The sequence below is a fragment of the Arachis hypogaea genome, chromosome 11, assembly GCF_003086295.3.
Source record: "Arachis hypogaea cultivar Tifrunner chromosome 11, arahy.Tifrunner.gnm2.J5K5, whole genome shotgun sequence".
Classification (NCBI taxonomy): Eukaryota; Viridiplantae; Streptophyta; class Magnoliopsida; order Fabales; family Fabaceae; genus Arachis; species Arachis hypogaea.
The window spans coordinates 97,414,579-97,424,959 of NC_092046.1; the positions used below are offsets into that span (position 1 = coordinate 97,414,579).

Sequence of the window (10,381 nt, forward strand, 5' to 3'; positions counted from 1 at the left end):
CTTAGTTAACGTGACTCTTAACGTTGGCAATGATGGCTTCGAGAGCGTTATTTGCGATTACTTTTCTCATTAACTTTGCAAGTTACTCCCATTCCACGTTAGTGCCCACGTTATTGTAACTAACGTAGCCACTAATGTAGTTCTTCTTTGCTTCCTTTGTCCTGAAATCAAGCAATCGAGTGCATCAAAGTTCTGGTCCAAGTCATGGGAAATGCAACATCAAATTTGTCATTAAATTCATGCAAAATCCTCATGAAATCATGTAAAGTACACAATGTATGCTTGAATCAAGATGTAAGTGAATATCTACCCAAAACTAGCTTATTTTCTAAGAAAATGCATGAAACTACCCTAAAAACAGTAAAGAAAAGGTCAGTGAAACTGGCCAAAATGCCCTGGCATCACAACACCAAACTTAAAGCTTGCTTGTCCCTAAGCAAGTACTGGAACAAGAGAATGATGAATGGAATGCCAAGAAAAATGAGTCATTCTTGTGGAGGTCATGCCCCTGGTTTTATGGTGGTTTCATGTATAGCAACTTAGGTTCATTCCTGGCTTTCAGACCTTTATCATGTCCTAGAATACTCACTGTGATTGCATCCCATGAGACTTTTATTCATTGATCCTTTTATTGTTATTTCAGGGCTTATTTGTGTTCTTAGGCTAAGTGCTCTGTAAGGGGGCGACTCTTTAAGATAAGCTTTCAGCCAACACTCCCGAACCAGTTGGTTCAAGGTGCTAGGTGTTAAGACACCCCTAAGGACTTACTCCCTCAAGTCTCTTTCCCCCATACATACACACCACAGGCATATAGTTTATTTATTTTCTTTTCTTGAGACCTTGGTGTCCAGCACCTCTTTGGGTTACTAAATGCTCTGTAGTGAAGGTTACTCTTGATAGTGGACTTTCAGCTGATAATCCCGAGTTAGTTAACCCAAGTTACCAAGTGATAAGGCACTCCTAAGAGCTTATTCATCCAAGTAGATCCCTCACACAGGAGCACCACAGACACATGCCTCAAGATTAAAACCATTGGCGCCTAGCCTTATTGCTCACTCTTTTTCTTTTATTTTTCAACCTTTATTGTTCTTTCCCTTTTTCTTATTAGGATCTTCTCATTTAGCTAGTCTCATGGGGTGTATTCAAAGCATAGTATTCATGATAGATAGTTGTCTTCCCACCTTGTGGTTGAACCAACTTAGCTAACTTATGATCACACCATAAACTCATGAACTTACTCCATAGTATGAGCTCCACTCTGGTCTTTTATAAACACTCATTCTCTTTTTATTTGATTTAAAAGGACAAGCATACAAGTAAGTAAGGAGATGATGCAGTAACATAAAGACTAGCAAATATAGACCTTATTCAAAAAAAAACTTAAAAGACAGAATTTAAAAAGGTTTAGATTACTATGGAAGCATGTTCTATTTCATAAAAGATCTTCCTTATTTAAAGCATAGAGAAAGATGGACCAAAGAAGGAACTCTACCACCTTTTACTCATGTGGTTGCCCATGCTCTCCTCCTTGTTTGTCCTCTTTGTGTCCCTCTTGATTGCTCGTACTCCCACTCCCTTTGCTTTTTCCAATCAGCTTCTTCCAGAAACCACCATCTTTCATCTTCTTCTTGAGTGTTTCCTTCTGCTGTTTCACCTTCCTCTCTTCTTGTTCTACAAAATCTTTTTGGACCTCATCATATGTAGGGATGGCATAGTGTAGATGATGCATATTACTAGACATGTAGTTTAACTTGGCTTGAGTGTTTATGTTGAACTCTTCCCTATGTAGTTGCCGTCCTTCATTAAGTACAGTGATCTCATTGAATGCTTTCATCTGAGCTATTTGCCGCTGATTGAGTTCCTGCAAATGCTTATCTTGATGTTCTTGCCTCTCAGTAACTTGGTGGATGGCTTGAGTGAGCTGGGAGTATTGTTCCTGTTGCTGTTTCATTTGTTGTTTCTGCCACTCTTCTTGTTGGCTCATCCAGTTGGACTGAAGGTTTAGTATTTGCTCTTGTCCTTCCATATGTCTCATCCCCAGATCTTCAATGGCCCTTAGAAGGTGATTCATATTCAAGTTGGCTGGGTCATGATGCTCTTCTTATTGATATTCTTCTTGATGAGGCTCATCTTTCGCTTTTAGCTTCCCTATTTGTGGCCTTATTTGTTGCTGAGCAGGTGTAGTATAGACAAGACGCTGGATTGTAACTAGCCTCCCAGGGTTCACCCAGTTTGGATTGCTATCCTCGAAGACCACCTTAGCCTTTGTACATGGTCTGAGAATAGTGCTGGGGTACCAAAGCCTGGCACCCGAATCAGCCTTCTTAGCTGACTCTTGAATCCCCTCAGTTATGAGTTCATGCACATTGATTTCTCCATCCTGTACTAGGCAATGTACCATAGTCGCTCGATTAATATTGACCTCTGAATTATTTGCAGCTGGGAGGATGGACCTCCTTACGAGTTCAAACCACCCTTTGGCTTCCGGGCTAAGGTCTCCCCTCTTGATGAACTGGGGTTTTCCATCTGCATACCTCTCCTAATCAGTTGATATGACACAGATGTCAGTCACAATTTCTGTGAGCTCATCATTGTCAGGGCTCTTACTTATCCTTGCATGATAACTGGACTCATCAAAACGTGGTGATTTCAAGTGAAGAGTTCTTGTTATTGCATTTGGGCTAAAGTCTACCTCCTTTCCTCTTACATAGCTTTTGAAGGTTGGGGCCCTGGTTTTGTCTTCTCTAACCACATTTTCATAGAACTCTTTGATGTGGTTTGCATTGATCTTCCCCTCTGGATTAGTGAGCCTTTGCCACCCTCTTTGTTCAATTTTCTCCCGAATCTGTGGGCACTCGTCTTCATTGATTTGGAAGGTTAACTCAGGCAGTATCTTCTTGATCTTGATCCTTTCAAATTCTTATTCATGGAAGGCAGTTTTGAATCTCTTCTCATCGAAAGGAATGTTCTCCATTGGTTTCTTCTTCTTTTGCCTCTTGGAACTTAATGATGCCATGAATTTGAGTTGCTGTTTGAGGGAATTGGAAGGTAAGGATAGATGAGGAATTTGGTTGGTTAAGACGAGGTGTGATGAAGGGGTTTTGGATGTCAAAAGTGTGAAGTGTGGAGAGTGGGAATTTGAATGTGAGGGGTAAGTATGCACTAGGACTCATTTATATAGGGAGATTATGAGTGAGTGGAGGGTGTGGATTGATGGAATGGTTGCTTGATGGACGGTTGGGGTTGTGCATGGAGAAAGGACAAGGATCATCACTTTATGAGGGTTATTGGTTCGGTCTTCAAGGGTCTCTTTTTTTCAATGTTGCGTGGCAACATTTTCCAATGTGTTCCCTTTTGAGAACAAGTGTGTAGTCCCTCTTCATGAAGTGGCCGAACCCTTCTCATTTAGTTGTCCAATCAATCTCCTTCAATGCTCCTCTTCTTTTCCTTATAAAGATAAAATAAGAAAAGTGAGAATTAATATAAAAAAACAATTTAAACTCTACGGCTAGAATAATAAAAAGAAAAAAAGATTTTGTTTATTCATGAACTCCAACTAACTAACTAACTGTGTATCCTTATATGCACATTGGTGGCACCATGGGGTGACACCAAACTTAGTTTGGAGCACTGTGATGAAAAGTTCTGTTCAAAGCTCCAAGACTAGCATGCTCTCAGTTGCATTCATGCTTTCATGGCATGCTTTGACCACCAAACTTGTTCTTCACTATATACTGCCTATTACGGATTTCACCAAGTGTTTGTCAAGTCTGGGTTGGAATTCATGAATATTTACTTATTCACTATTTTCTAAAAGCATATAAAACATGGGTTGCCTCCCATGAAGCGCTTCTTTAGCGTCACTAGCTTGACGTTTCTCCCTTATCAGGGTGGTTGGTAATGCTTAAAGTCCTCCCCTCTTGCTGTGGACTTATATCCATTGGTTGTATCAATGATCTCTAAATGTTCCAAGGAGAGAACTCTGTTGATAATGAAGACCTTAGGTAACTGAGATGGTACAGTGGGGAGATTAGGGGGGATATCCGGGAAGTAAGTTGAGATCACTTTATCCCCTGGAGAGAAGTCCTCTGTAGGGATCTTCTTGTTCCTCCACCCCCTTGGTACCTTCTTCTTTGTCCCTTTTGATGTTGCCTTGCTCTTTGTGACTTCTTCTTCTAAGGGAATTTTGTTGTTGTCTTCACATGTCTCTGGTGGTTTAGGTTCCTCCAGCTTTTCCTTGAGCTGTGACAACTGCTTATTTCCTTGTTCATCAACCAAGGGCTTTCCCAGATGGGCTGGTTGTGCTTCAGTGCTTGCTTCCTCTGTCAGCATCTCATTATGATCTTTGCTTGGTTCTTTGTTCTCTTGCTCTGATTCTTGTGAGAGTTTGAAGACATTAAAGCTGAGTCGTTCATCATGGATCCTCAATATTAGCTCCCCTCGCTCCACATCTATGAGTGCTCTGGCTGTAGCTAGGAATGGTCTTCCCAATATGATTGGGTGAGTGTGACTCTCTTCCCTGTCCAGAATGATAAAGTCTGTGGGAAGAAAGTATTTCCCAACCTTTACCAACACATTTTCCACCATTCCTATTGCTTGTTTTTGAGTTTTGTCTGCCAGCCTGATGACTACATCTGTGGGCATTATCTCATTGATCTTCAGCCTCTTCACCAGGGATAAGGGCATTCAGTTGATGCTTGCTCCCAAATCGCAGAGTGCTTTATCAAACATTGTTTCTCCTATGGCACAGGGGACATGAAAACTCCCTGGATCTTTTCTTTTTGTAGGCAACTGTGGTTGAATGAGGGCACTGCACTTCTTGTTCATCACTATAGTTTGGCCTCCCTTGAGTGAGCTTTTCCTGGGAAGCAGCTCCTTTATATACTTGATGTATGCAGGCATTTGTTGAATAGTCTTGATGAATGGTATGTTGACATGCAGAGATGTAAACAAATCTAGAAACCTTGAGAGTATATTATCTTCTCCACAGCACCATTGAGCAGTTGGGGAAAAGGTGCATAGAGTCTCAGCAACTCCTGTTGTGAGATTTCTGGTTCTTGATGATCTTTTTCCTTCTTCTCTACTGAGGTATCTTCAGGTTGTTCTGACAGCTTGCTTGGCTTGTCCTCAATCTCCTTATCACTTATAGTGACCATCTTGCACTCTTCCCATCTTACTTTCTTTGTTTCACTTCTCGGATTCTTCTCTGTGTCACTTGGGAATCTATCTGTGGGTTTGGGAATTTGCTCAGAGAGATACCCCACTTGAGATTCCAACCTCTTGATTGTGTCTCCCTGGTTCTTGAAACTGGCTCGTACTTCCTCCTTGAACACCTTGTTGTCTTGAATCTCCTTGCCTATGCCTTCAAGTAGATTCTCAATCCTTGAGAGTCTATCATCAAATGATTGTAGATCGGGATTAGAGGTGGAAGGATGAGGTAAGTTATTTTGGTTTTGATATGGATGTGGAGAGGTGTTGTTATGGGGGTGTTGATATGGTCTAGATGTGAAATGTTGGTGGCTTGCATTGTTGGGATTTGGGCGTCTTTGATCAAGGCTTTGGTCTTGTTGATTTCTCCACCCAAAGTTTGGGTGATTCCTCCATCCAGGGTTGTAGGTCTTGGAGTATGGATCATGGTTTTTGCCTAGGTGAATTCCCAATGTAGTTGACTTGCTCCTGACTTCCCTCTGCTTCTTCATTCACTCCTTCTTGGGTTGTTGATGAAGTGGTGATTGCTGCTACTTGGTTCCTCTCCATCTTCTTGGTTAGGTCAGCCAGCTGCTTGGTAATGAGCTTGTTCTGAGCCAGCAGAGCATCTACATTGTTTAGCTCCATTACTCCTCTAGTGTTCCCTCTTTCGGAAGCATAGAAGTAGTCATTCTCTGCTACAGTTTCAATGACATCTATGGCCTCCTCAATGGTCTTCTTCTTGTTCAAAGATCCTCCGAATGAATGGTCTACGGCCTTCTTTGACTCATAAGAGAGCCCTTCATAGAAAATGTGCAGCTGATGAGCGGATAATTTATACGCTTTTTGGCATTGTTTTTAGTATGTTTTTAGTAGAATCTAGTTACTTTTAGGGATGTTTTCATTAGTTTTTATGTTAAATTCACATTTTTGGACTTTACTATGAGTTTGTGTGTTTTTCTGTGATTTCAGGTATTTTCTGGCTGAAATTGAGGGACTTGAGCAAAAATCAGATTCAGAGGTTGAAGAAGGACTGCTGATGCTGTTGGATTTTGACCTCCCTGCACTCAAAATGGATTTTCTTGAGCTACAGAACTCAAAATGGCGCGCTTCTAATTGAGTTAGAAAGTAGACATCCAGGGCTTTCCAGAAATATATAATAGTCGATACGTTGGCCAAGAATAAACGACGCAAACTGGCGTTCAACGCCAGCTCTCTGCCCAATTCTGGCGTCCAGCGCCAGAAAAGGATCAAAAACCAGAGTTGAACGCCAGAAATGGATCAAAACCTGGCGTTCAACTCCACAAATAGCCTCTGCATGTGAAAAGTTAAAGCTCAGCCCAAGAACACACCAAGTGGGCCCCGGAAGTAGATTTATGCATCTTTTGATCATCTTAGGATCTTAGGATCATCTTTGGATGCCTGGTTCTTAGATCAGAGGGGCTGGCCATTCGGCCATGCCTGGACCTTTCACTTATGTATTTTTAATGGTAGAGTTTCTATACTCCATAGATTAAGATGTGGAGCTATGCTGTTCCTCAAAGATTAATGCAAAGTACTACTGTTTTCTATTCAATTCATCTTATTTCGCTTCTAAGATATTCATTCGCACTTCAACCTGAATGTGATGAACGTGACAATCATCATCATTCCCCATGAACGCGTGCCTGACAACCACTTCCGTTCTACTTTCGATTGAATGAGTGTCTCTTAGATCTCTTAACCAGAATCTTCGTGGTATAAGCTAGATTGATGGCAGCATTCAAGAGAATCCGGAAAGTCTAAACCTTGTCTGTGGTATTCCGAGTAGGATTCAATGATTGAATGACTGTGACGAGGTTCAAACTCGCGATTGCTGGGCGTAGTGACAGACGCAAAAGGATAGTAAATCCTATTCCAGTATGATCAAGAACCGACAGATGAATAGCCGTGCCGTGACAGGGTGCGTTGACCATGTTCACTGAGAGGATAGGATGTAACCATTGACAAGGGTGATGCCTCCAGACGATTAGCCGTGCCGTGACAGGGCATTTGGATCATTTTCCCTAGAGAAGACCGAAAGTAGCCATTGACAATGGTGATGCATTACATAAAGCCAGCCATGGAAAGGAGTAAGACTGATTGGATGAAGATAGCAGGAAAGCAGAGGTTCAGAGGAATGAAAGCATCTCTATTCGCTTATCTGAAATTCTCACCAATGATTTACATAAGTATTTCTATCCTGTATTCTATGTTTATTTAATTATTATTCGAAAACACCATTATCAATTTATATCTGCCTGACTGAGATTTACAAGGTGACCATAGCTTGCTTCATACCAACAATCTCCGTGGGATTCGACCCTTACTCACGTAAGGTATTACTTGGATGACCCAGTGCACTTGCTGGTTAGTTGTGCGAAGTTTTGAACCATGGTATTGGCATCATGTTTTTGGCGCCATTACCAGGGAAAGAAAGAGCGATGAATTTTACATAATTAAAGTGTAATCATAATTTTTGCGCACCAAGTTTTTGGCGCCGTTGCCGGGGATTGTTCGAGTTTGGACAACTGACGGTTCATCTTGTTGCTCAGATTAGGTAATTTTCTTTTTGTTTTATTTTCAAAAATTTTTCAAAAATATTTCAAAAATTTATCATCTGTTTTCGAAAAAAAAAAATGTTTTCAAAAATATATTTTCTTCAGAATTTTTAAGAATGAATTCTAGCATTTCATGAAGCATGTTGAAGCCTGGCTGGCTGTAAAGCCATGTCTAATTCTTTTGAATAGGGCATGTTAGGCTTGTCATGTCTGAGTTACATACTAAAGCTTGGCTGGCTATTAAGCCATGCCTAACCCTCAGATTGGAGCTTTAGACTAAAAAGATTCCTGGAATTCATATTAAAAATTTTGGAATCCTTATTTTTTTTTTCAAAATAATTTTCGAAAAATATAAAATAAAAAAAATCCAAAAAATAATTTAGAAAGTCATAAAAAAAAATATTTGTGTTCTTGTTTGAGTCTTGGGTCATGTTATAAGTTTGGTGTCAATTGCATGTGCATCTTGCATTTTTCGAAAAAAAAAATCATGCATTCATAGTGTTCTTCATGATCTTCAAGTTGTTCTTGGTAAGTCTTCTTGTTTGATCTTTGCATTTGCATGTTTTGTGTCTTTTCTTGTTTTTCATATGCATTCTTGAATTCTTAGTGCCTAAGCATTAAAGATTTCTAAGTTTGGTGTCTTGCATGTTTTCTTTGCATTAAAAATTTTCAAAAAAATATGTTCTTGATGTTCATCATGATCTTCATAGTGTTCTTGGTGTTCATCTTGACATTCATAGCATTCTTGCACGCATCACATGTTTTGATCTAAAATTCTCATGCATTGCACCATTTCCATGTTTATCTCTCTCATCATTAAAAATTCAAAAATAAAAAAATATCTTTCCCTTTTTCTCTCTTAAAATTTCGAAAATTAGATTTTACTTTTTCAAAAATTTTTAAAAATCTAGTTGTTTTTATGAGTCAAATCAAATTTTCAATTTAAAAATCTCATCTTTTTCAAAAATCAAATCTTTTTCATTTTTCTTAGTTATTTTCGAAAATTATAAAAATATTTTTCAAAAATCTTTTTCTTATCTTTATCACATAATTTTCGAAAATAACATCACCAATTAATGTTTTGATTCAAAAATTTCAAGTTTGTTACTTGCTTGTTAAGAAAGATTCAAACTTTAAGTTATAGAATCATGTCTTGTGATTTCTTATGAATCAAGTCATTAATTGTGATTTTAAAAATCAAATCTTTTTTCAAAAAAACTAATTTTTATCATATCTTTTCAAAAATATTTTCTCATCTTATCTTTTTCAAAAATTTGATTTCAAAATATCTTTTCTAACTTCTTATCTTCTTATCTTTTCAAAATTCACTTTCAAAATTTGTTTCAACTAACTAACTAACTTTTTGTTTGTTTCCTATCTTTTTCAAAACCACCTAACTAACTCTCTCTCTCTAATTTTCGAAAATATCTTCCCTCTTTTTTCAAAATTTCTTTTTAATTAACTAATTATTTTAAAATTTTATTTTAATTTTCGAAAATTACTAACCTTTTTCAAAAACTATTTTCGAAAATCACTAACTCTTTTTTCAAAAATAATTTTCGAAAATTCTCTTCTCCCTCATCTCCTTCTATTTTTTTTATTCATCTACTAACATCTCTCCCTCACTCACAAAAAAAAAAAAAAAGAAAAAAAAGAGGATCTCTGTTATTATTATTTTTCTGTGCCCTCTTCTTTGTCATATGAGCAGGAGCAAGGACAAGAATATTCTTGTTGAAGCAGATCCAAAACCTGAAAGGACTCTGAAGAGGAAACTAAGAGAAGCTGAATTACAACAAACCAGCAAGCACCTGTCAGAAATTATCAAACAGGAAAAGAAGATGGCAGCTAAAAATAATAATAATGTAAGGAGAATGCTTGGTGACTTTACTACACCTAATTCCAATTTACATGGAAGAAGCATCTCCATTCCTGCCATTGGAGCAAACAATTTTGAGCTGAAACCTCAGCTAGTTTCTCTAATGTAGCAGAACTGCAAGTTTCATGGACTTCCATCCGAAGATCCTTTTCAGTTCTTAACTGAATTCTTGCAGATCTGTGATACTGTAAAGACTAATGGAGTAGATCCTGAAGTCTACAGGCTCATGCTTTCCCCTTTTGCTGTAAGAGACAGAGCTAGAGTGTGGTTGGACTCTCAACCCAAAGATAGCCTGAACTCTTGGGATAAGCTGGTCACGGCTTTCTTAGCCAAGTTCTTTCCTCCTCAAAAGCTGAGCAAGCTTAGAGTGGATGTTCAACCCTTCAGACAGAAAGAAGGTGAATCCCTCTATGAAGCTTGGGAAAGATACAAACAGCTGACCAAAAAGTGCCCTTCTAACATGCTTTCAGAATGGACCATCCTGGATATATTCTATGATGGTTTATCTGAATTAGCTAAGATGTCATTGGATACTTCTGCAGGTGGATCCATTCACCTAAAGAAAATGCCTACAGAAGCTCAAGAGCTCATTGACATGGTTGCTAATAACCAGTTCATGTACACTTCTGAGAGGAATCCTGTGAGTAATGGGACGCCTATGAAGAAGGGAGTTCTTGAAATTGATACTCTCAATGCCATATTGGCTCAGAACAAAATTATTTGGCATTGAAACTTGGGA

The 10,381-nt window shown here is 38.7% G+C and overlaps 1 non-coding gene across 1 annotated transcript; it reads right to left on the reverse strand.

The window, feature by feature from the left end:
- Positions 1–10,000: 10,000 nt before the first annotated feature.
- LOC112725643 (small nucleolar RNA R71) lies at positions 10,001–10,108 on the reverse strand. The gene has a single exon (XR_003164737.1). It is a non-coding gene; the product is annotated as a small nucleolar RNA R71 (small nucleolar RNA).
- Positions 10,109–10,381: the final 273 nt, after the last annotated feature.